This window comes from Saccostrea cucullata, unplaced genomic scaffold (assembly GCF_032062105.1).
Source record: "Saccostrea cucullata isolate Sc308-1 unplaced genomic scaffold, CSIRO_AGI_Scuc_v1 ctg4122, whole genome shotgun sequence".
NCBI classification, from domain to species: domain Eukaryota; kingdom Metazoa; phylum Mollusca; class Bivalvia; order Ostreida; family Ostreidae; genus Saccostrea; species Saccostrea cuccullata.
The window spans coordinates 59,596-85,471 of NW_026938708.1; the positions used below are offsets into that span (position 1 = coordinate 59,596).

Consider the following 25,876-nt stretch of genomic DNA (forward strand, 5'->3'; position numbering starts at 1 on the left):
TTAGATCAATTAACTATGGATTTCAAAAAGGAGAATTATCCACCACTCAGAAACAAGGAATTATAACAATCTTACCAAAAGGTGATAAACCAAGAGACTTTTTAAAAAATTGGCGACCAATATCTTTGCTCAATGTTTCATATAAAATAGCTTCTGCATGTATTGCAAATAGAATAAAATGCGTATTAGATTATCTTATACACGACAATTAAAAAAGTTTTCTTAAGAATAGATTTATTGGTGAAAATACACGATTATTCTACGATGTACTTCAAAGTACAAAGACAAGAAATATACCAGGAATTATTTTACTCATTGACTTTGAGAAGGCTTTTGATTCGGTTTCATGGAAATTTATGTACAAAACACTAAAGACTTTTAACTTTGGTCCTGACCTTATCAAGTGGATACAAGTACTATATATAATCAAACTCAACTATGTGTAATTCAAAACGTATATTTTCACAATTCTTCAAAATAGGTAGAGGTTGTCGCCAAGGATATCTGTCTCTCCCCATATATATTTAACCTGTGTGCAGAGATTATGGGATATATGATTAGACAAAATTAAAATATAAATGGAATAGAAATAGGTGAGGAAAAAATATGTTTACTTTAATATGCAGTTGACACAGTTATGTTTTTAGATGGTTCAGAAAAAAGCCTAAAAAGTGCCTTAGATCTTCTTTTTCAATTTTCAAAATTCTCAGGACTTAAACCAAGTATTAATAAAACAAAATCAAAATGGATAGGTTTTGAAATAAATTCCAGAAAAACTCTATGTAATGAAACAGGACTTCAGTGGACAGTGGAACCTTTTTCAGCTCTTGGCATCACATATACTGCTGACCTAAAAAATATGGAACAACTTAATTTTGAGAAATGTCTTCAAAACATTAAAAAGGAAACCACTTCTTGGTCAAAAAGAAATTTAACTCCACTAGGGAAGGTTACAGTAATAAAAAGTATATTCTTATGCAAACTAACACATTTATTTACTGTTCTCCCAAAGCCGGATAAAAAGTGGATAAAAGAATTGGAAAAAAAAACTTTTTTATAAATTAATCTGGAAAAAAAAACAGAGAAAATTTCAAGAAAAACAATGCAACTTTCCAAAGAGAATGTATTGTATTGTATTGTTTAATAAGTAACAATATAAGATTGATAGCTGTGTCTTCTGTTGAAGAGCCGCGTATAACTGTACATACATCAAATTTGATTATTTTTCCAGTTTTTCAAATATCCATTCTTCTAAAAGAGACCAAATTGGATTTACTTTGGGACAATAAAAAAAATATGTGTAATTGATTCAACATCTTGCTGAAAGAACATAGAGAGCTCATTTTCCTTAATTTTAGACAAAAATAAGTACTTATTTTTACCAAAGAATCCTATGTACAATTCTAAAATTAAACCATAAAAGTCTTGTGTCTTTTGTTATTGAATAATATTTTTTTATGAATCAGTTTCCAGTTAAATTCAAGTTAAATTCCTGATGTAACTGCAATTCTTTTCCCCATTTTGTTTACATGTTGGTGAAGTATATATACACAGAGTCATGTATGTATCATAAATTGTTTTAGAACCTTTTTTTATCTTTGTTGAGAATTTCCATAAATTTTGGCAGACAAGGTCTCATGATAGATTTAATCCCTATATTTCTAACATTAGACGGAGAATGCGAAATTGCTCTTTTTATAAAGTAAAAGGAATCTTTAAGGAGTATTCTTGGGCAAGATCATCAAAGCATAAAAAATTACCATTACTGTCAAATAAATCACCAACTACAATAAATCCTTTTTCATACAATGGTTTTGAAAAAAACATACATATTTTGTACTATAATTTTATTATTATACCAGAAAGGTTCTAATAAATATCTCCCTGGTTCAAGTTGCATGTTACCAAACTTAAAAATTCTGAAAATATATCCAGTACTTCTTTCCAAAAGCTATTTTGTGTGTTCTTTGCTTTAACTTCGGATTTATACGGTGACGTAAGGATTAACTCCTTACACTTGATGTTAGAGCAGACGCTTTAACCACTGCATCACGAAGGCGACAACAATATAAGTGTTTTTAGGTAGTTAAGAAAAATAAGATTATGTGTTTGGTGCATTCTAAATATCTAATTATTTTACTGACTTGTATATGTATTAGCTACATAATAAGAATGTACACTGAAAATAAGTTTTCTTTTGCATGCACCTAAACCTACATGCACATGTAATAATAAATGAAAGAGAATAAACAAAACGCACATCAGATAATTGATGAGATAAATGAATTATCTACAATTTAAGAGATCACCGAAAGAAAACTTAATAACGGTGCATGCTTAATGCTTATCCTTCTGAGCCCATTTGTGTCTATGCACCGCTTGAATAGTACTTAAACATACTTTATAATTCACCTGCAGTAATTTTCTTTTGTTTTGTCTGTCATTGCAGACCGTCTGTAATTGTAACTGTGCCTTAATTTTTTTTAGAATAATCTCGGGCGAGAGTATTCATATATAGTGTCGTCACTGTAATACTATAAAACAATACAATATTAAGAATACGCTCTGGTGTACTCAGACGCCCGATCATCAAGATTTATGGATCTAACCTTATGCTATTTTTCTCCCTATCTCAAGGACCACAGCGCTCACCTGAGCACATCGGCTGAGGAAAAAGCACATATCAGATCAAAACTGAAAGTTTACTGAGGTTGGGGGGCGGGGGGGGGGGGCTTGAATTTTAACCCTCCAGGGATCATATTGAACGAACTAGAATCTACACTACCTGCGGATGATTCCATATAAATATTATTAATCATGGTTTTGAAGTACTTGAAAAGAAGATTTTAAAAGGTTTCCCTATATATTCCTATGTAAAACTTTTAACGGCCATTATGGCCCCACCGTACCCCCGGAGGTCATGATTTGAATAAACTGAGGATGATTCCACATTAGTTTTATCTTTCCTGCTCCTATGGATCTTGAGAACAAGATTTTTAAAAGATTTTTTCCTATATATTGCTATGTAAAACTTTAATCGGCCATTTTTGCCCCACCGTACCAACGGGGGTCATGATTTGAACAAACTTGAATCTACACTACCTTGAGGATGAGTCCACATGAGTTTTATCTTTCCTGGCCTAATGGTTCTTGAGAAGACTTATTAAAGATTTTTTTCTATATACTCCTATGTAAAAAATTGATTAGCCTTTGTGGCCCCACCTACCCTTAGGGTCATAATTTGAACAAACTTGAATCTACACTACCTTAGGATGATTCCACATGAGTTTCATCTTTCCTGGCCCAGTGGTTCTTTAGAAGTAGATTTTTTTTTAAATGCCATTAATTTTTCTCTAATTCATAATTATCTCTCTTAGAAAAGGGTGTGGCCATTCATTTGAACAAACTTGAATCCCCTTTACCCAAGGAAACTTTGTATCAAGTTTGGTTGAAATTGGCCCAGTGGTTTTTAAGAAGATGAAAAAGTGAAAAGTTTACAACGACGACGACGACAACGACAAAGGATAAATTTTGATCAGAAAAGCTCACTTGAGCCTTCGGCTCAGGTGAGCTAAAAAGCACATCTCTTTTGACTTACTTCCTTGTCTTTTGAGCATTTAAACACCCTGCACTGTATTTAACCATGTTGATGCTTCTGATGTAAACTTTTGAATGCAACTAAGTAATTGACCTGAATAGCTTTCTTCAAAAAAATTAGAATTAAAAAGAAACACGATCCTGGATATTCTGACGTATGCAGCTTAGTGTTTTGCGAATATGATGTGGATGTCAGGATTAAGACTAATGTCACATTGTGCAAAATACACGATATTTGTTTAAGGTTTCAAGCTGTACATCTATCGATAAATGTCATTCTTTTATGTGCACAAATAAATAATCAATTACTATTCCTTTCATTTGATCATTAAGTACGTGTGTTTAAAATATTTAATCAAAACACAGTCATGTAATTTTACCTCAAATTGATTATTCTCAGGAAGAATTTACTTCATTATACATAAAGTTATTCCCACAAACAGGGCACCAGACAGTTTTTTTATTATCAGTACGATGCACATTGTCTTGATTTCTATAACTTATTAAAATATTTTATATTAAAAATATGAACGTCAAGGCTACCTTATTTTCTTCACTGTTTATTTAAAAAACAAATTTTCCTAAAATTGCCATAAAACAGGTTTTATCAATATCCAATCTTTGACATCAATTTGAGTTTGACAATGCAACAAACAATCCTTTCATACCTAAATTGAATTTTATGGATATTTAAATCGGAAAGAAGAGTCATGCTTATTTTCAGTTTTAATTGAAAAGATTCAAACAGATAAAATTTCTTACCTCGATCATTCAATGTTTAAGGGGTTTAAATTCTGTTCATTATTATACATATCATTTTTTTTAAATTGTATATACTACATGTATGTCAGTTCAGTGACAAAGACTACAAGAACAGTAAATTTATCTTAATCTTGTAAGATTACACACAAATTGATGCATTTTATTGATTGTATTCATGCCTATTCTTCAATGACTTTTAAATTAACCGCCTTGTCATCGGTATTTGTAAAAGAGTTAGATAAACAAGTTTTGGCAGAAATCGTGTACAGCAACCAAATACTTTGTTTAAAAAGTTTTGACCCTGAGAAATGTATCTTTTTTTCTGATTCGTCATTATTCTACTATAATATATATCATTGATTATTTTTTTCTTTTTCTTTCTATGTATCAATATCATTCATTACATGTATTTAGATAACTAGTTTGTGCATTTGTTCTAAATTTTGAATAATAAAATAAAAAATGTAGAAAATTACATTTTTTTCGCATCTGTGATTAATTTCAAAATTAGATATATTCAATACAAATGTGAGTGTAGAATTTTAGAAAAAAAAAAACGTATGATGACGTGGACTCTTAAAAAACTCAAAGTCTGTCTCTTTATATTCTTTTCTTTAAAACACTAAAATCCTAGTTATCGACAGACTTGTACAATGTTCAAAACTGATCTGCAAAAGGTTAAAGTCAGGAACGTCTATGATTGGAGAGGTTCCAAATTATGTGTGACATTTATTGGGGCGTTTATCACTAGAATGCTACCCAATAGAAATAACCTACAGGTAAAAATATATGTAGATTCTGTTCATAATCGGTCAAAGTGTAGAGAGTTGTCAACAGTTATACCGAGAAACTGAAGACCGATATAAGTAAGTATTATTTCATGTAGATGTACAAGCTTAAGTTTCGTTAGAAGATGTACCAAAACCTGTGATTAGGTATAAACATGCACGTGACAAAAAATATATACCAAATTGTAATCATATATGATTAGATTTTTTGACCTAAGTGTTTTGATGTTTTCGGCAGCTCATACAAAGTTTTGAAAGGAAAAAGATCGCGAAATAAAAGATCAGAATATGAACAAATAGATATCTTTCACGAATATCAAATACCTAAATTAAAAATAATAAAATGTCTCATAATGGATTCATATGATTGATGCATCAATTTCCAAACACTTACTTTTCTTATTTTCTATCAAAAAAAGTTGAATAGTATTCAAATTATATTTGTAATTTCAAAGAAAAAGAGTTAGTAAGAGAATTTTTTCTAAGTATTTTAATATACATTAAATGCACTCTTTTTATGCTCATCATTCGCAGTCTTTATCATAAAAAATCCCTTGCAATCTCACTGGATCTATACTTTCATGAATGTGGAGTTCGTAGATTTGAGACTATTGATTTGTTAATCGAAATGTACGGGCTGATTTAAACCTTAGTTTGAAATACTAACTAATGAACATGATAATAGGTCTAAAGGAACATGTAGAATTCTTTATAATTTAATATTGTCTCATATTAGATTTTTTTCATTAGGTAAAAATGAGTACAGAGAAGTTTACTCTAAAAATAATGTCAGATCAGATATTTCCAAGAATTTAATTTGTTATATAACACTGTATTAGAGACCATGGGTAAAAAATGAAATGAGGTTCTTTTGTTTTTAGTACAATTGCGCATTTTCTTTTTTTTTCTATATCTAATTATAAGAAAAAATTATGAATTATAAAGGGGAAAAAAAAGGCACTGCTCAATTTCTCAAATCATCCTTTCAAAAATTAAACTCGAAAACGCAGGTATATCAAATTCCTGAAGGGTCCACCCAGTTTTAGTTTGGCAGTTTGACAACTATTTCTTTCGTGCCAATACTTGTATTATAGTTTTTCTAAATCGGAAAGACAAGATATCTCTATTTTCAGTTTCGATTGGAGGTTTGCCAACAACAACATTGTACAGATACACTATTTACTGGTTTTCAAGGGGAGATTGCAATGACAAGACCAGTAGGCATTTCTTTAAGTTGTTAGAAAAGCCATTAGAAAAGTACATAACAGTTTTAACAATATTATTTTAAAAAGTTTGGCATTGATATCTTAGATAGTTTCTCCTAAATGATAAAACACGTACTATCATTTTATCTCAAGAAATTTTACGTATATCTACTTGAAACACTGAAAAAAATATTTTATAAGGCTATGACGTCGTCCTGGGTAGATAGAGTAAACCTATAAGATTTACAGTAGAATTTTTATTTCTTTCTTTTGCCGGTATACATTTAAAAAAAACTCATTTATAATCTGACTCAAACAAGTGTAATTTATTACACACTACAACGACTTTTCTATAGATAAGGTTATCTGATAGATGCACCCAGTTTAGTTGTGTAAAACGTCTGGATGCTTCTTCAGCAATAAGACCAGTCCAGTCTGAATTTGTAACAGATTTGTATCAAGATAAAAATGGATCAAAAAGAATATATGATTTGTTTAAGTCTGATGGACAACAGAAACATATAGTTGAAAAGTAATGGACTAACGATTTATCACTAAAAGATGATACATGATGAAACAAGTTTATATTAATTGTAAAAATCTAACTAGATGCTGTCCTGAGACAGTAATACCCGCACTAAGGTGTTTGCCTTTAAATGCACACTCCTTCATATAAGACTTTACCAAGGAAAAAAGTCAATATATTTCAATAATTTACATAATACATGCATTCATCAAATCGAGCATAATATGCTCAGGTGACCAAGTGCCCCATGAGCCTCTTATATGTATTTCATATTCTTAATTCATTACCAGTCTGAAATTAAACAACAGAATTTAATTAATGATGTAAATTAGGTTTGATAAAGGGGGACAAAACTTTTTGGCCCATAACTGGAACTTTTTAAATTTATTTTCTCATATCGATCAACAACAAATAATATTATTCAAATTAGTGTTAAACGTTTCTGATGAATTTTTCAAAATGTGCAAACTTTTTTAAATATTTGATTAGGCAGAAACTCCTTGAAAGCTGCCATATACCTAATCAATTTAGTCAACCCCCACCCCTCTCCCATCAACAAACAATATATGTTTTGTTTAAGTCTGATAGACGACAGAAACATCTATTTGAAAAGTAATGGACTAACGATTTATCACACAAACACACCATATTTGCCTCTTTATGATGAGATGCCTAAATGGCAAAGTTAAAATAAAACAATTTTTGTAAACTAGATGCTGTCATGAGACAGTAATACCCGCACTAAGGTGTTTGCCTCTAAATACACACTCCTTCATATTGGACTTTCGAAGGAAAAAGTCAAAATAATTCTAAAATTATCACCGTACATTTATTCGTCAAACTGAGCATAAAATTTTCAGGTGACCATATGATCTATGAGCCTTATATGTATTTTGTATACTAAATTCATTACCAGTCTGAAATAACAGAATTTAATTAATGAAGTAAATTACTTAATTAGATTCTGATAAATATTTTGCCCATAATTTGGAACTTTTTAAATTTACTTTCTCAACGACATAAAATATTATTTTAGTACAAAGCGTTTTTGATGAATTTATCAAAATGTGCAAACTGCTTTTAGTATTTTGTCAGGAAAAAAACCCCATTGAAAATACAACCCAATTAATTTGTCAGTGCTTATCTCTCTCTCCCCCCCCCCACCATCACACACACACACACACACACACCCTCACACACTCTCTCTCTCTCACACACACATTTTTTAAAATAGACCTAGATGGCAAAGTTATGTTAAAACATCGTTTATTATGACAGTTTGAAATTTGTTCTTGTACTGAACAGTTTTACGTGTGAACATCCTATTGAAAATTTCTACATTCACATTGGGTTTGCGTCACCCATTATCATATTTTTAGATATCACCACTCGGCACACCTCGGCCGATTCATACTTCATCTAATGAAGGTGACGGAATCAGTAAAGGTTTGCGGAATAAGATTATTTAGCACATGTATGCTGACGGTGCGGTGTGGTTAGTTAAAATTATTTGTGTTTTAATTGGATTATATGGATTATATTTCATGACTTCGTTGCGGGACCTATGACATTCGGTAAGTACAAGGATTTAGTATAATTGCATAAAAATAAATAAATGCAAATGGTTAGGTTGAAGTTCAAAAAGGGTCAAAGATCATCGCATGCCTCAGTCGACAAAGTTATCTCCCGTTGCGGACATTCAGTATATACAGGCGTAGATCCAGAATTTTTTTTCTTTTTTCGGAAAGGGGGGGGATGTCACACCTCAGTCAAAAAAAATCCAGTCTAAGATTTCCTGAGAAGCAAATAAAAAAATAATAATAAAAACAATGATGTTGGGGTCCATGTTTTCTAAGGGGGAGGATGTCCAAAGTCATTTTTATTCTCTTCAGTAAATAGTCTTATTTAAATAACAGCAAATTCCAGGGGGGGGGGTTCTGATCTCCCTAGCCACTGACTCCCTGTACTTGAAATGACAATTGATCTTATGATTCCATAATAATAGAAAATCTTTCCATTTGACTACATATACATAGTTTGTTTCCTGTGTTTATGTCTGTTTGTTTGTCCACAGAAACTTTAACCTTGCCCATAAGTTTTAAGTGGATTGGGCAATACACATGCATGGCTTCCACATTTCATTGGTAAATTTCTTTTGGCAAAACCTTTTAATGGGTACCACTGATTTTGAACTCTTGATCTCTTGACCTTGGAGTTTGACCCACTTTTACAAGAAAAAATAGCTTAAACTTAATGGCCTAAGTTTTGAACAGTTGGTGCTAGGACTTTCATGCATAACATGTGTAATCATTGTGAACTTTCAACAGGTATAAATATTTTTGACCTTGACCCTAGAGTTGAATCCAATTTAACTTTAACCTTGGCAATAACTTTTTAACAGGTGAGGAAGTACTGAGGATTTCTCTCTTATTTCACATGTGTATTCCTTGTGACAAGACTTTCCCTTTGATACCAACAATTTTGACCCTTTTGACCTTGACCTTGGAGTTTGACTTACATTTGAGAAACTTTAACCTTTGCCAAAAGCTGCCATAACAGTTGCTGTCACAACACACAAACAAATTAATAAAAAAAAACACAGTATACATGTACATATTTTATATTCAACAGATATACTTCTGGTCATATCTCTAGTTCTCCCTTGAATCAGACATGGTGATATAAATATTTTAGAAATAATTATTATAAGAGTTGAAAAGGTTTGTGCATATAAAGATATACTAAGCTCTGCGGATGAATTAGATATACCAGTTTAGCTTTATTTTGCTACCCAAAGCACCTTGATTAACTATTTATAAGCATACTGTTTTCTGAAATGTACTGTTTTCTGTCGTCCATCTGTTTGTCTGCAAACTCTTCACATTCTTAACTTCTTAAGAACCACTGGGCCAATTTCAACCAATTTACATGTAAATATGCAGGGGACTTTTTTCAACATAAATCTTCTTAAGAACAGCAAGGACATTTATTGTCCCCCATTTTCGCTAAAGGTAGGGGACATTAAATCTCATTTGTTTGTCAATCTGTCCATCTGTCACAATAAATTTAACCTTGGTCATCATAGTCATATATTTTGAATGAGAAGAGAATGACTTTTTGACTCTGTGACCTTGACTTGAAGTTTAACTTTCTTTTCAATAATGTTGTATTTCCTTTTGATTAAGAAGAGATACGACTTTCACATTTCACGTGTACATTACCCATAACAAGATGTTTCCCAACATGCTATGATTTTTTAACCCTTGACCTTGATGTTTTACCAAAATTTCAAAAGAGTGAAGTCTCCCAAAAGAGGATTAGGCCACTGTGTAAAATGAAGTAGGAGTTCAGGGAAGACGGGGCTTTTTGCATAAAAAAACATCATTTTTAGACACCCATTTGACCCCCCGGCAAAATAAAATTCTTGAAAATCTTACTGCACATCTACATGACACCACCAACCATCTCCCAAAAGATGATTAGGCTGCTGACTAAAATGTAAGAGGAGTTCAGCGAAGACGGGGCTTTTAGCGTAAAAAAAACATCATTTTTCGACACCCATTTGAGATTCCGAAACCTTACTGCACATCTACATGACACCACCAACCATCTCCCAAAAGATAATTAGGCTGCTGACTAAAATGTAAGAGGAGTTCAGCGAAGACAGGGGCTTTTAGCGTAAAAAACATCATTTTTCGACCCCCATTTGACCCCCCGGGGCAAAATCAGAATTCCGAAACCTTACTGCACATATTTACATGACACCACCAACTATCTCTCAAAAGGTGATTAGGCTGCTGAGTAAAATATAAGAGGAGTTCAGAGAAGACGGGGCTTTTAGCATAAAAAACATCATTTTTCGACCCCCATTTGATCCCCCGGGGCAAAATCAAAATTCCGAAACCTTACTGCACATCTACATGACACCACCAACTATCCCCCAAAAGATGATTAGGCTGCTGAGTAAAATGTAGAAGGAGTTCAGGGAAGACGGGGCTTTCTGCATGAAAAACGTCAATTTTTGACCCCCATTTAACCCCCCAGGGCAAAATCAAAATTCCGAAACCTTACTGCACATCTACATGACCCCACCAACCATCTCCCAAAAGATGATTAAAGCTACTGTGTAAGATGTAGGAGGAGTTTAGGGAAGAAAAGTGTGACAGACGGACGGACGGACGGACATAGTAACAACAATATACCCGGACCTTCTTTACAAAGTGCGGGTATAATGATAATTTTAAATTTGTTCTTGTACTATACATGTATCTGAATACCTGCATCACATTGGGCTTGCCTCACGTACCAAACTTAAGTACTAGTTTCACCATTTTCATTTTTAGATTGCACTGCACTGCAGTGTAGTGTACACATCATTGCATGTATATCAGTAGGAATTATTTCATTTTGTGTTCTAAATGGATTATATTTCATGAAGTTGACAGGACCTATGACAGTCGGAAAGTATAAGTTTTGGTATGTATTTGGGTAAAATAGTCTGAAATGCAAATGGTTAAGTTTAAAGGATCAAAGGTCATTGGATGCTACAATAGACAATTTCACAGTCTGAAGATTTATCCCCCGTTGTGAGTTACATTCAGTTACAAGATCCAGAATTTTTTTCTGGGAGGGGGGGGGTTTAGACCAGAATTTCCTGAGAAACAAAAAAAAGAAGTAATGGTGGAGTCTGTTTTCGGGGGTGGAGGGCATTAAAGTCATTTTTATTTGCTTCAGTATATATTATAATCCTGCAAATTCGGGGGGGAAGGGGAGGCGGTCTCCCTATCCACTCCCTGTCCTTGTAATGACAAATGATCATGTGACTCCTAAATAGTAGGAAACTTTTTTTTCCATTTGACTTTTCTCTCCCAATGAATTGGAAATGTTCACAATATGACTGCATTAAATCAAATAAAAGTGCATCAATGGTAAGATTGCTTGACATTTTTTTTATGAATTTATGAACTATCCTCCTAAATTAGGAATGAAAATCATTCAAAGAGATGGACCACATTAAACTGTTTGTATATATTAACATTTTTTAAATGTAAAAATAAGTAGTAGTTTGCATACATGAACAAACAGGGATCTGTGAAGGGGCGAGGGAAAGATGAGTTAATATCTCTTTTATGTCTTAATGGCTGAAAACTCCTAAAATGAACGTTGACCTAAATTTGACTTGTCCACATTATTTCTCAAATGGGGGTGTCTCTATATGAGTGAAAAATTCCTGAGAGGGATGTTTAACAACAAACAAACAAATGACATAAAAACACAATATTGATTTTTTTTTTAGAAATTCGGGGGATTTTTTCCATCATAAATCTTCTTCTCAAGAACAGCAAGGGCATTTTGCCCCCCCTTTTGGGAAAGGGAGGAGACATTAAATCTCATTTGTCTGTCAGTTTATCCATCTTATTGACAGTTTATGCATTTGTCACAATGAATTTAACCTTGGTCATAATTTTGAAAAATAAGAGATAGGGCTTTCCTATTTCACATGTACATTACCACAAAATTTTCTAAATATACTATGATTTTTTAACCCTAGTGAGACCTTGACCTTAAAGTTTTACCTATTTTCCAAAAATAACATTATTTTAAATTGATCATTTTGAAAGAGAAAAAATAGGGCATTCAAATTATCCATGTATATTACATGTGAAAAGTTTTTTTTTAAATATATATGTCATATTTTTGACTCTGCAATCTTGACCTAGAAGTTAAATCTACTTTTAAAATTATTATTTTCCGTATAACTTTAAATTTTGATTGAAGAGAGATAGGACTTTCATGTTTGACCTGTTTTCCTGCAACAAAATGTTTTCGAGAATGCTATGTTTTTTCCCCCTTTGACCTAATTTACAAAAATTGACATACATGTATGATAGGGGGGTTTTTACACAAAATCTGCCATAAATTATGGCATTCCATTCACTAAAACACTAAAAGCAGAGGACCACAATCTTTGAATTTGCTGGCATAGTCTTGACATGGAAACATCCTCATAAATGTAGATTCAAGTTCTTTATGCCACGCCATGATTAGGAATACATGTATAGTTTGTGACATGTCTGTTTTCCCACCCTTCCATCTGTCTTTCCATGGGGCTCAAAGAAACTATTCTAGATATTTTTATCAAACTTCATATGCTGATAGATGTTGAGGGGAACTCAGCAACTGCATCAACATTTATTGACTTTGACCTTCCTTTGACCTGAACCTCGCTTTTATTTAACTAGTGTTTAGCTCAGTTTAAAAATTTATTCAAGATAGTCTAATCAAACTTCATATGTCGATGCATACTTATGTAAACTATCCAACTGCAGCAACATTTCTTGACCTTGACTTTTCCTTTGATCTTCATTTAATTTTTTTTATATTAGTGTTTAGCTTAATTTTAAAGAAACCATTCAAGTTGTAAAATGAAACTTTACATGATAATACATCCTATGTGCCAAAAGTTCACTCTTTTTTACCTTGACCTTTTCTGTGACTTTGGCCCACTTTTCAAAAATTTAAATGTCTAATAGTTTTGAATAAACAATTCAAGATATATTCATCAAACTTTATATGCTGATACATAATGCTGAAAGCTATTAATGCATCAGCTTATTTTGACCTTGACTTTTCCTTGATCTTGGCCTCACAGTTTATCTAAGTTTTAAATAAACCATTAATTATATTTTTATCAAACTTCATATGCTAATAGTAGTTCATACTCATGTAAGCTTTTCAACTGTACATGTAAAAACTTATGACCTAACCTTTCTTTTAACCTCTCTTTTCTTAAGAAAATGTTTAGCTCAGTTTCATTAAATTATTAAAATATTTTTATCAAACCTAATATGTTGATATGTTCTGGTGAGAGCTATTCAACTGCATCAAAAACTTCACCTTGCACATTCCTGTGACCTTGACCTCCCTCCTCTTTAATTTGTATTCTGCTTAGTTCTAAAGGAATACTTTAAACTATCTTTATGTTTAGCATGCACTACATAATTTGTTGAGAATTTATTATCTTTATCCCATTTATTTAGATTCTAGTTTCAATTCTAAAGAAACTGTTTAAGATATTTTCATAAAACTTTATACACTAATACAAATTTTCATGTAGCATTTATTTGGTAATGTACATCCGGCGGGATTCCATGTCCAATAGACATATTTCTTGTTTTTTTCAAATAAAACCTCAAAAGGGAAGGGTCAGGTCACAATTAGGCATTAAAGTTTTTATTTAGGAATAAAAGGAAACAAATCTAAAAAATTCTTCTTTTCAAGAACAACGAAAGCATGATTAATATGAAGACATTCTCAACAGGTGTAGATTGAAGTTTGTACAAAAATCCCCCCGGTTAGGGAGGGGCCATTTTTTTTTGCTTCTTTTTTTTCCATCAAAATGAAAATAAATTTTTAAACCATTTTATACATACACAAAACAAACCATCTTTTTTCAAATGATCATGATTTAAGGCTAATGCATGAATATTAGGGAAGTTCTTGGAAGCAGTTTGATTAATCATATCAAATATAAAAAAAAAAGATTTCGACCCCCATTTGACCCCCCCCCCCCCCCCGGGGAAAAATGAAAATTCCCAAACCTAATTGCACATCTACATGACACCACCAACTTTCTCTTAAATTATGGTTAGGCTACCAAGAAAAATGCAAGGTGAGTTCAGGGAAGACGGGGCTTTTTGGAAAAAAAAAAATCATTTTTCCCCCGACCCCCTTGGGCCACAATCAAAATTCCGAAACCTTACTGCACATCTGAATGACACCAATGAGCATCTCTTAAAAGATTATTAGACTACTGAGTAAAATGTAAGCGGAATTCAGGGAAGACGGGACTTTTTGCATAAAAAAAAGTAATTTTTTTTCCCGTTTGAACCCCCGGGCAAAATTAAAATTCCGAAACCTTACTGCACATCTACATGACACCACCAACCATCTCCCAAAAGATGAATAGGCTACTGTGTAAAATGTAGGAGGAGTTGTGAAAGGCGGGACTTTTTGCATTGCGGGTATAACAAAAGATACGTTTTTATAGTTTCAATACAGTGGTGTAAATAAATATTTGTATTTTTCAAACATTATTGATCATACACAGTGCGCATTAAGCACATAAGAACCTGAGTCACTTAAACATTTATTTTTTGAATGTAAAGAAATCTAGCCATCCTTTGATTGATTAATAACATGTAGTTTAACGTCCCTATCGCAGAATTTTTCACTCATACGGAGACGCTACGACTTGCATGTGGGGAGCTCCCGCTGTACAAATTACTACACTTGGGGCCCTTAAACGGGGGATTTTCATGCCAGAACCTCCTGCGACAGGGGACTTCGGGTTTTTACGGGTTCATCCGAAACCGGGCTCCACGTCCCATGGTGGGATTCAACCCGCGACGTAAGGATCAACTCCTTACTTCGCGACTCTGAGCAGGCCTTTAACCACTGTGCCGCCCGGGGGGCCTTTATTCTTAAAAATTGGTTTTAACTAAAATTTGACATTATATTTGAATTTAATATATGTGATACTCTGTACTTATTAAATTGGTGATGGTTTGAATATTATTACTGTATACTTCTCAGTCTTAGTATCTTTCAAACATCAAGAAAGAAATGTACCTATTGTTCCTCAATAATTATTTTATTATGGAGAAAAAATTGTAATTTGGGGAATTATTGAAAAAAAAAAATGATCAAATTTTATATTGGAAATGTCTTCATGAACGAAATGATTTAGCATAGGTGTTTTATTTCTTTATTGATATACCGTAAGTTGGACATTTTTACTGAGGATAAATATTTAGCAAATTTGCGAGTTCGTTGCATTCGCAAAAATCTTTTTTTTTTTTTTTTAATAAATCAAAAACAAAAAATGTGAAAAAAACAGTGTTATTTTAAGACACCCGTTTATTTGTCATATTTGTATTTGGGGAGCGTCTTACCACATTTAATATTGTCCAATGGTTTGACATGAGTATATTTATTATACCTCATATAAATAATCATTAGTAAGAAAGAATTTGATTGGCCGAGTCAGTCACGTACCGTCGTGTTTTCCCTGCCACAAAACGTCGTGTTTCATGATTTTGACGTCACATTGCACCGACTGAAAGGTTACTACTGAGTTAGATAGTTTATATTGTTGATTGATTTGTCGATTTAAACTTAATTTAAAATATGAATATTTAGAATAGTCTTCTTTATATATGGGTTTTGAATGTTGATGGTGGTGAAATTTTTTTTTATGATCTGCTAGCGGTATAACTTAGAACTGTTTCATATTGTTCTTATCAAATGTTTACTTTATTCATTGGACCTTTCTTTATATTTCCTAAACTGTGTTTGATTCGGTATATTTAACAACTCATTGCATGAATGTTCGGGAGACATGAAGATTTTTCGTCCATGAAAAATCATATTGATATGATATGATTTTTCATGGGAGAGGAAATCTTTATGCTCCCTCACTATCATGCCAAAATGTATAATGTCCCATTTTTCCCAAAATTAAGATCCCAAATTTTTTATCTAGCAACAAAACCATAACATGACAGATTAAACACGCGTGACTTATAAACCTTTATGGAAATTCGGACGCTTTTTAATGTTATGCCGATGATAATTTGCAAAAATGTTAATCACAAATATTAATCAACAGCTTTTACCCAGATTTGCAAAATACAATTTGACGTAAGAAATTTTAGATTTACGGTATTGTACATGTACATGTGGTTATTAATGCCGATATTTGTTTCACCCCCTTCGATGTGTATTTGTATGGGAGAGTATGTCTGTATGTTATTGTGTTTGTATGTGTATTTCAGTGTTTGTTTCTGAATCTAGAGTCAACATGTGATTTTTTTTTTCTTTAAAAGAAAAAAAATCCTACGAAAAAGAGGTACACATGTACATGCAGTACAACAAATTAAGACCAGAAAACTCATGTTTAAAGTGTAACATGATTGCAGTTTGGGATTCGCCAGAAATGTCAAAAAGCCACTTTGATTGGAGGGTGAATTTACAAACATGAAATTTAATCAAGTCTCTATGAAATAAAAATTAGTGTAAATGTTTCATAATTTATTTTTATATCCCCCTCTTAAGGAGAGGGATGACTGCTGTTTTACCCTTGTGTGTTTGTCCGTTCGTCTAGCTGTCTGTCTTTCCAAAACAAATTTCTCAGATTTCACAGATTTCTCAGCAACTACTCATTGCAGATGCTTGAAATTTTAGCACACTTCTTTGCTAGATACGCAATATGATGATTCATTTTGCTAAAATCCGATCTCAACTTCCTGTTTATGCGTGCGTCTGTCATCTGCCCTACACATAACAACTCAGCTATGTTAAGGAAGGTCAATAAACAATATTGGAAGTTTATTTGTGACGTAATTGAAATTTAACAAGCCACAAAAATTAATAAACGACATGATCATGCATAAATAATTTATTTATTTTATCGATTATAAAATCTTGTAAAATTGCAATACTTGATACAATACAGTGAGTAATAGAAGAATTTAAGTCCCTCGTCAAATATGACGTCATCAGCCTTGACATGACGCAGCACATGTGATCCAGAGGACTCGATTCACTGGTTTAATAATTACAAGAATTTAAATAAATATGGGACCATTGCTAATTTTTAAACCTAATATTTAAAACTAAAAGAAAAAAAATTAAATACAATGTGTATAAAATATGAATTTATCTAGTATATAGCAATGGATCACAGGGACAAGGAATGTAAGAATATGCTAAAACGGTGAGCGGCGTATTGTATTTACATCAAAAGTGCAAGGTCATAGACTATTTTGTTTGAGCTGAAATTTGGAATATTTATTGTTTATATAGTGTATATTTTGAAAAGTGCTGGGAGCTGATCCTAGTCTGCATAACATTATTTCTATTTATAACAGAATTTAAGCGAAGTGGAAATTTTTAGCTATTATAAGCATTTTAGGCAAAATTATCAGTACTTCGCAAGCAGCACTGACTAGCTCCCAGCACTTTTTGGGTAGAGGAAATAAACATCTCTTATTATGTATCAACTATTTTCTTGAAAACCAAGCGTATGCCCTTGCACTATCCCCATTTCCTACCTTCAGCTTAACAATTCTATTTTGATACAAGTCACGTGACAAACAGCTGATACGTGCGGTATAACTGGTAATAACTACGGCCCAGTCCTATCCATTATTGATAGCTATATTACATTTTCTACAAGTATTCAGTTGCTTTGTTACAATTTTTAAAAAAGAATAATACTATTAAAACGGTGCAAAGGTCACATTTTCCATATGGTCCTTAACATAGTAGAAATTTTCGTCGCAGTTTTCACAGCAACTACTCATAGCGAATGCTTGAAAATTTATCACATTCTTTCTGAGGCATTCCATATAATCGGATTAATTTTTGCTCAAAACTGATGTCAACTTCCTTTTTGTCAGTGCTTTCGTCCGTCTAATACATGACACATTTTCGTAGGAGTTTTCTCAAACAACTTATCATCGCATTTACTTGAAATTTAAGATCACTGTTTGCTTCAGCCTATGGTGGTACATTAATGATCAAATCTGATGTCAACTTCCTGTATATCCCGTCTGTACCATATCTAATAGATTTTTGTCGCAGTTTTCTCAGCAACTACCATCCCAGATGTTTATAACTTTAGCACACTTTTTGATGAGGCATACAATATGATGACACTTTTTTTGAAAAATTGATGTCAACTTCCTATTTATCCGTGCATCTGCCTAAATAACTTGTGTATATTAACATGATGGTATATATTCACAGCAGAACGGTGTATTACTCGTTTATTTGTTTTTATTGCAGATCCAGAATGGGTAGCAGTAGTAACAAACATGTAGTTCACAGGTAAATCTTAATAATAATTATATTTTCTTTTCCCAAAAAAAGACATATCATTTTTATCCATTTTCTTATGTCGTTTCGAACTATGTTGGGCGACATATTGTTATTGTTCGCCTAAAAACATTGTTCGGGCTAGTTCTCGGAGATGACTGGGACAATTTTCCTGAAACATTCTACAAAAGACGATCAAACTAGTTTTGCAGTGTGGACGTTCAGCTTCAGAATGACTACCGTTGTCGACAAATTTTGTTCCCTTTGTCCCTTGAACATTCGTAATAAAACTTTATAGAAATCGAATCGTGATTTGTAATTTTAAATTGTGGGATTTGCATTTAAAAAAATTTATATTATCATGTTTTGCGATTGAAACAGGGAACAAGTGAAGATTCTTTAACTTTGATTTTCCCAGTAACTGCTCAGGCAATCGTTTTGAAACTTTTAAGGATAATTCTTTGCAATGTGTAAAGTTATTTCTTTTTTTTCCTTTTTTTTTCTTTTTTTTTTTTAAAATGTAAATGGTCGCTCACAGTTGCCAAGGAAACGGTACGAAAACAATGTTAAAAGGAACTTGATGAAACTTTTTAGAAATTGAAATTTGAAACTCTAGGTGTGAAGTCAACATTCAAAATTTTCTAGATTCGCAGTTACAGTAAAGAGGCGGAGACTAATTTTAGGAAAGTTTACATAACGTCACACAAAATATAAAGTCTTCAAAATGCCACAAAATGAAATTATTTGCTATAATTTCAAACTGCTGGATAGCTGTAGACTACTTAAACACTTACTATTAAGCAGGGTTTTTATTATTAAATCCCACACCACAATATTTAAACGATTCATTGATCGCAATGCACTTGTCAATGTGACGTCATCTCGCAAAAATGATGCAGTTTGTACACAGTGAGAGGGGATCAAGTCACATTTTGTACAATAAAAAATGGCTTTTGTTCTCAAATAAAATATTATTTGCAGTTATATAAAATGCCGTACACTTGGATGCAGTGCCTATTTTTCTATTTTATTTGTATAGTATCCGTATATTCTCCAGACAATTGATACTGTCGTTTGTTTGTATTCAGATTCATTGAAAAAGTAATAGAAGGGCCCAAAAAATCGATTTATTCCTAGGGCATACCCACAATGTATCTTGCAAAGTTTTTATTCATAAACTTAAGAAACATTAAGATTTTGAAAAGTGCTGCGAACCTCATGGAATATTGCATATAAATGAATTATAGCTATGTTTAATGTAGTTTACCGGGAAAATATTCAAGCTGTCGTCCAGCAAATTAAATTTTAGCAATTTAAGACCCATTTTTTTACCGTGCAGCTCAATTGTTTTAATCATCTACGTACATGTACTCTCAAGTGGTTTCCGCAAAAATATTGGATTCGATTGCTCCTTTTTTATCGCTTCATCCACGTGTAGTTTGGTTATTAGTTTTAATGATCATAAGTTTTTACTCGTTTTTCTTGTAGGTGGCTTTCAAAATCTTTATGATATTTCGTATGACACTAGCCCAAGGCTAGTGCATAGAACCTTTTTTTCAAATTTTGTCGCTGTTGCGAGATTAAAGAAACTTCGCAGCCACGCAACCATTGTATGCTCTCAGAGGTTTCTTTTTAAAACTCATTTTCCCACTTTTTTCTTCCAACATTTTTGTTATATATTTTGAATATATTTGTTGCAGATTCATAGAACTATCTACAAACTTATTACAAATATCTACGAACTTATTACAAATATTTGCAGGTTCTTGGTACGAATGTCCAAAAACGTTGAACATACGTTATTTCTTAATTATTTTAAATGTAATGTTTTATCTACATCGAAGTTCTTAAAATCATTGTAACGGTGTTATGGTTATACAAATATCAAATATGTTATGAGTGCAGAATAAAAGATCATTCCCTATACGGCGGTTTTGCGGCCTACAGTGCCCAGATTTGCAGATGGTATTTTTTCTTCAAAATTGCACGAATCAGTAGGTTTAGATTCCACTTTAATGATAACTATAGATTGGTTAACGAAACAATGGTATTTGTTATGATATAGGGTCGCAAAGTATCGGTGCAGAATAAAAGATCATTCTTTGTAAGGCCGTTTTGCAATATCTTCAGATTTTCAGATTGTATTTTTTTCTTTTTAACATTGCACGAATCAGTAAGCTAATGCTCCAATTTAATGATAAATATTGATTGGTTAATATCACGATATTATTTGTAATGATATAGAGGTCACAAAGTCAGGTACTATCGGTCCGTACTAGCATTAGAGTAATGGTAAAACTCAAAATTTGCATGAATGTAAATTTCTTTAAAACATAAAAAGTGAATAACAAATCATTAAGTTGGTTATGGCATGCAAATAAAAACATTCAAAATATGCAAAATATAGATGCATCAAAATTCTTGTCAAAAATATTATCTTCAGTGTTAAATTAAAAAAAATCTTTAAAATTATTACTAAAGTTTGATGTGTTTTCAACATAAATATTTTTTTTGAACATTTGCATTCAGAAACATGCGTAGAATATTGATGTGGATAGACCTACCCTCAATCTTTCTTTAAGTTATGGCCATTTGTGATCTTTAAATCACGTGACTTAGGAGACCGATGTTGAAAAACAAACATCAGATCATGAAATAAAATGATTATAGTTACCAGATATGTAAAATCGCATTTTAAAGTGATTTTATCGTAGGTCGGTCAGAAAATGGCCTTATAGAGAATATACCTTTCTTTGATGAGATAAGACAGACTATTTGATTATTTATAACCTATTAAACACTACAACTGTTCATTTTTATTTTCATTTATATTTCGGAATGTGTTTCATAACTATATGCAAACTAAACGAAACTAAACTAAACTGAAGGAGGTAGAAAGGACGACACACTTATTTCATGCCATTGAAATAAGTTAAAAGGCATAAGTTTAGGTTGTTTTTATATACTACACCACCGTTACTACTCTTTCTAAACAAATAAAATGAAAATGTTAAGATAGATTCTGTACATATTATTACCATCTACCTACCATACCATGTAAATTATTTTTTATAACAAAAACAGTCCATTTGTCAGAATGGCCTATCTCGGAAATGCTATGTATGAATAATGATATCTTTTTTCCAGAATGAGCATGGCGACCAATAAAACGCATGTGCAAGTCCCCTGTCTTTGGAGACTCGTTTATTTCATTATATCTCCTATTTATAGAACATGTGCATGACACCATGTCTACAAAATTTCATTCTGTTCTTAATTGTGGTTTTGAAAATAGAGAATTAGTTAGCGAACTTTTTGATCACCCCTATGAAAGCCCTATATCTCTTCTCAAATATAAGTTATAAGGAACAGCATGTGTTTGTGAAACAATTATGACCCTGTTATGCAAATCAAAAAACATTTGTATCCAAAGAAGGGTGTTCTCTCACGAACTACCATTTAAACAGGTAGTGCTAGGGCTTTCACAATTATATTTCTTGTGACAAGATCTTACTTTGGGTACCAACATAATTTAAGGTGGAGTATCTATTCCTCTGATAATCCTCTGATCAGACAGATAACTTTCTGAGGACAAATTTTCATGATATTCGATGAATTGTCTTGTCAGATTTTAAAGAATTCATCAATGAGGACCAATTCATAGTCAACTTAAGCAAGACTTATTCCGTTCTATTGGGCAGATGTTGTTTTCTAGTTTCTATTGCCAATATTTCATCAAATATTTATAAAAGTTTACCAAAAACATGTATACCAAGTTCCCTTAAACAGTGTAAATTGAGATATTTCTACACTCGTATCTCTTAACGTATGTCTTTTAAATTTTGTATAAATTTTAGATGCAGATTTTTTTATTAACATTTAATTTGTATTTTGTTTCACTACACATATTTTTAACTGCATTAAATTCAATATTGATGACAATTTTGCCATAAAATCTTTGTTTAATACAAAGAACAGTTCAATAGTAATTGATTGATTGATAATTTTATTTCCAGTACTAGATAGTAAAATATCTCTAATTGAAGCTCTTTAGATAAGACGGATATAGAATATTTTCCACTGAATTAGGGCTGTGAAGCATCACCTTATGAAATAGTCTTACTTAGAAGTGTAAATGTTTCTTAAATCTTTTCTTATGTTTTATGCATATAAGAATAAGCATATATTTTAGTGAAATATACTGTTTCAGTTGTAAAGCACTTGAAAATTGCTGAAAAGAAGCATTTTTGTCGTTCATTTTATTTCTATTATTTTTTTTTATAAACATATCCCCCTCTATGAAACAACAAAATGCTTTGGTATGAATTTGTGATATAACAGTCTATATTACCCGTACAAAGGAATTTTTGTTTCATGAAAGGGTGGGGATGTTTTAAAAATATTTTCCGTTTTCCATTTTTCTATAGCGAAAAACCAAAAGTTTTACCAAAATTTTAGAGTTATCTCTCGTTGTTTTCCAAATTGCAAAGAAGTAGTGTCTTAAGACAATCCTTATATCAATATCAAAAAAGATTAGAATATCTTATTAACTTTTGAAAATTGAATTTGCAGTTCTTTGGAGCAGAGGGATATTTCAGGTTAATTTGCATGCATGTAAGTAAAGTTTAATCTCCACTATGATGCCATACGGGGGTTTCACAAACACATCTTGTTCTATTTAAAAAATCTTATAATGGTTATAGTAGTTTATTTCATGCAGATTTTGAATTCATGTTCATTATCATCTGATTTCCCTCAATACCAAGTTGATTGTGATTTTCTGGAATCACTTTCAAGTTATCTTCAAAAAGACGTTGCAATATTTTCGCTTTCTATGTCGAAATTCGAGAACTTTAACAAAATGACACTAAATTTTAAAAAAAAGTATGTGCGCTTATACATTGTGTTGGTTTATAAACTGTGTATCAACATGTTTATTTTAGCTCTGAAAACCTCAAAAATTGTTCAGAAATAATTACATAACGTTTATATGATAATATATGTTCTTTTGTGTCATGTCAAATATTTCAGGTGTAATGAAGGACATGAACATTCAAGTGAATCAGAAGCTAAGGATTGTAATCAACGGTAAAACTACTTAAATATTATGTCATGAATTCTATACACCAATTTCGTTCACTATCTTGTATTTTTTTTATAATAATTTATTTGACCATTTTATCATTTAATAATGTATAAAAATTCTTTAAAGTTAAGCAAAGTAAAATACAACTAGAGGTACTGTGAGCGATGAGCTCACTAAATGATACCCCCCGTCTCCCATATAGTTATAATGGCAAAATTCCATGTTTTGCTGATTTTACTCAGTGGTATAAGAGGAGTTACGGATAAGAGATGGGTACCCCAAAGCGTAACAGACGGACAGACGGACGGAAATCCCGATTACTATATACCCTCCCACTTTTCAAGCGGGGGGTATTAAAAAGAAATTAACATAATATAAAAAAATAGCATTTAATTAAACACTGAATAGATTTAAGATTACTGGTATGAAATTTTATGTAAAAATTGATTTGAAATAAATCTAGACCACTGTGAACATTTGATGTATTATGCCCACACTGTCTTGTGTACTGTGGTAGAGTGCAGTTTCCATACACGTAATTGGTCGAATTCAATAAATATTTGTAACAAAAGGATATACCGTACATTGTTATACCCCCCGCTTGAAAAGTGGGAGGGTATACTGTAATCGGTATGTCCGTCCGTACGTCCGTCCGTCTGTTACGCTTTATCTTTTTTTATCCGCAACTCCTCTTATACTAATGAGTGAAATTTAATGAAACTTTCACAGAATCTTTATTACATATTGCCATTGTGTACCTCCTATTTTACTTTTTTTTTATTTGACACGTATTTTAGGTTTCCCATAGCAAAACATGGACATTGCCATTATATGTTTACCTATGACGTCACATATAGAAGCTTCTGGATAACATTTGATAGGACGAGTTATTCCTCTTTACACATTACCGTGAAACAATACTATAGCAACACAAATACATTATGGGAGGTGGGGGTATCATTTAGTGAGCTCATTGCTCACAGTACCTCTAGTTTTTTTCAATCTTTTGGTTTCCCTGTGTCCCAACAATTACGGAGACGTTGCGACAATTTAAAGCTGAACAAGATTCTTAAATAGGCACAGGCTATTTAAGATGTCTCCTATTCATTCCCATTTTTTTTAAATCTCATTTTCAACAAGCGGATACCAATAGATTTTTTGATACATTTAGTGCATTTCTTTTTAAAGTGATTAATTCTTATTATATCCTCTCTTTCATTTACCCGCATTTTGTTCAATTTAAGATAGAAATAATAGCTAGATCATGATTTGTAGTTCACAGTTCCCTCTATCATCAGAAGTATCAAGTTATATTTTGTGCTATATAGCATGCCTCCATCCACATCGGTCATGACTGATTACACTGAACAATATGTAAGTCCTTTTATATAGGGGACCTTAGATATAGCGTATATGCGATCCAAAATGGAGAACACATTCGTTTTACGAATCATGTTTATCTTTAATAATTTCTTTTAACGTTATTCATGTCATCATTTTAGTGCTTTGTTCACAGGGCCCATGCAAAGCAAACATTGGAAAAATGTAAAAGCGTTCATGGGTGTCGGGATACTGGCTACCACGTGCATTCTACACAAGAATCAGCTGATCGCTGTGATGAATTCGCTTAGTAAGTAACTTTTTTCTTGATAAAAATTTAATTTTTTTATGAAATACACCTTATGAATTAAGTTATGTATTTGTTATTTGTATAGAGTTTAACCCTGTTTGACATATGCAGTATAAAAAGGTATCCTAATAAAACCTTAAAATATACGAAAGATAAAGGACGCCCATTGAATATTTTGACCAAAAAATACTTTAAATACTTTGTGACGAATTTTACTTTTGTTTAAGGAAGATCCTGGATTTCAAAAATTTCTGTCAAACTAATATTTTTTCTTCATTTCAATACCTTAAATAACTCTTTATCTAAATAGAAATGCCGCCTTTACTTCTCATTATATGCTAATTTTAAACTTCCGTTCACTGAGTATATTTCAAAATTCAATATCCAATTTAACATTAAGAA

The 25,876-nt window shown here is 32.1% G+C and overlaps 1 long non-coding RNA gene across 1 annotated transcript; it reads left to right on the forward strand.

The window, feature by feature from the left end:
- Positions 1-5,167: 5,167 nt before the first annotated feature.
- LOC134251009 (uncharacterized) lies at positions 5,168-25,468 on the forward strand. The gene is made up of 4 exons (XR_009988649.1): positions 5,168-5,225; positions 18,729-18,770; positions 23,790-23,846; positions 25,361-25,468. It is a non-coding gene; the product is annotated as an uncharacterized LOC134251009 (long non-coding RNA).
- The last annotated feature ends 408 nt before the right edge of the window (positions 25,469-25,876 follow it).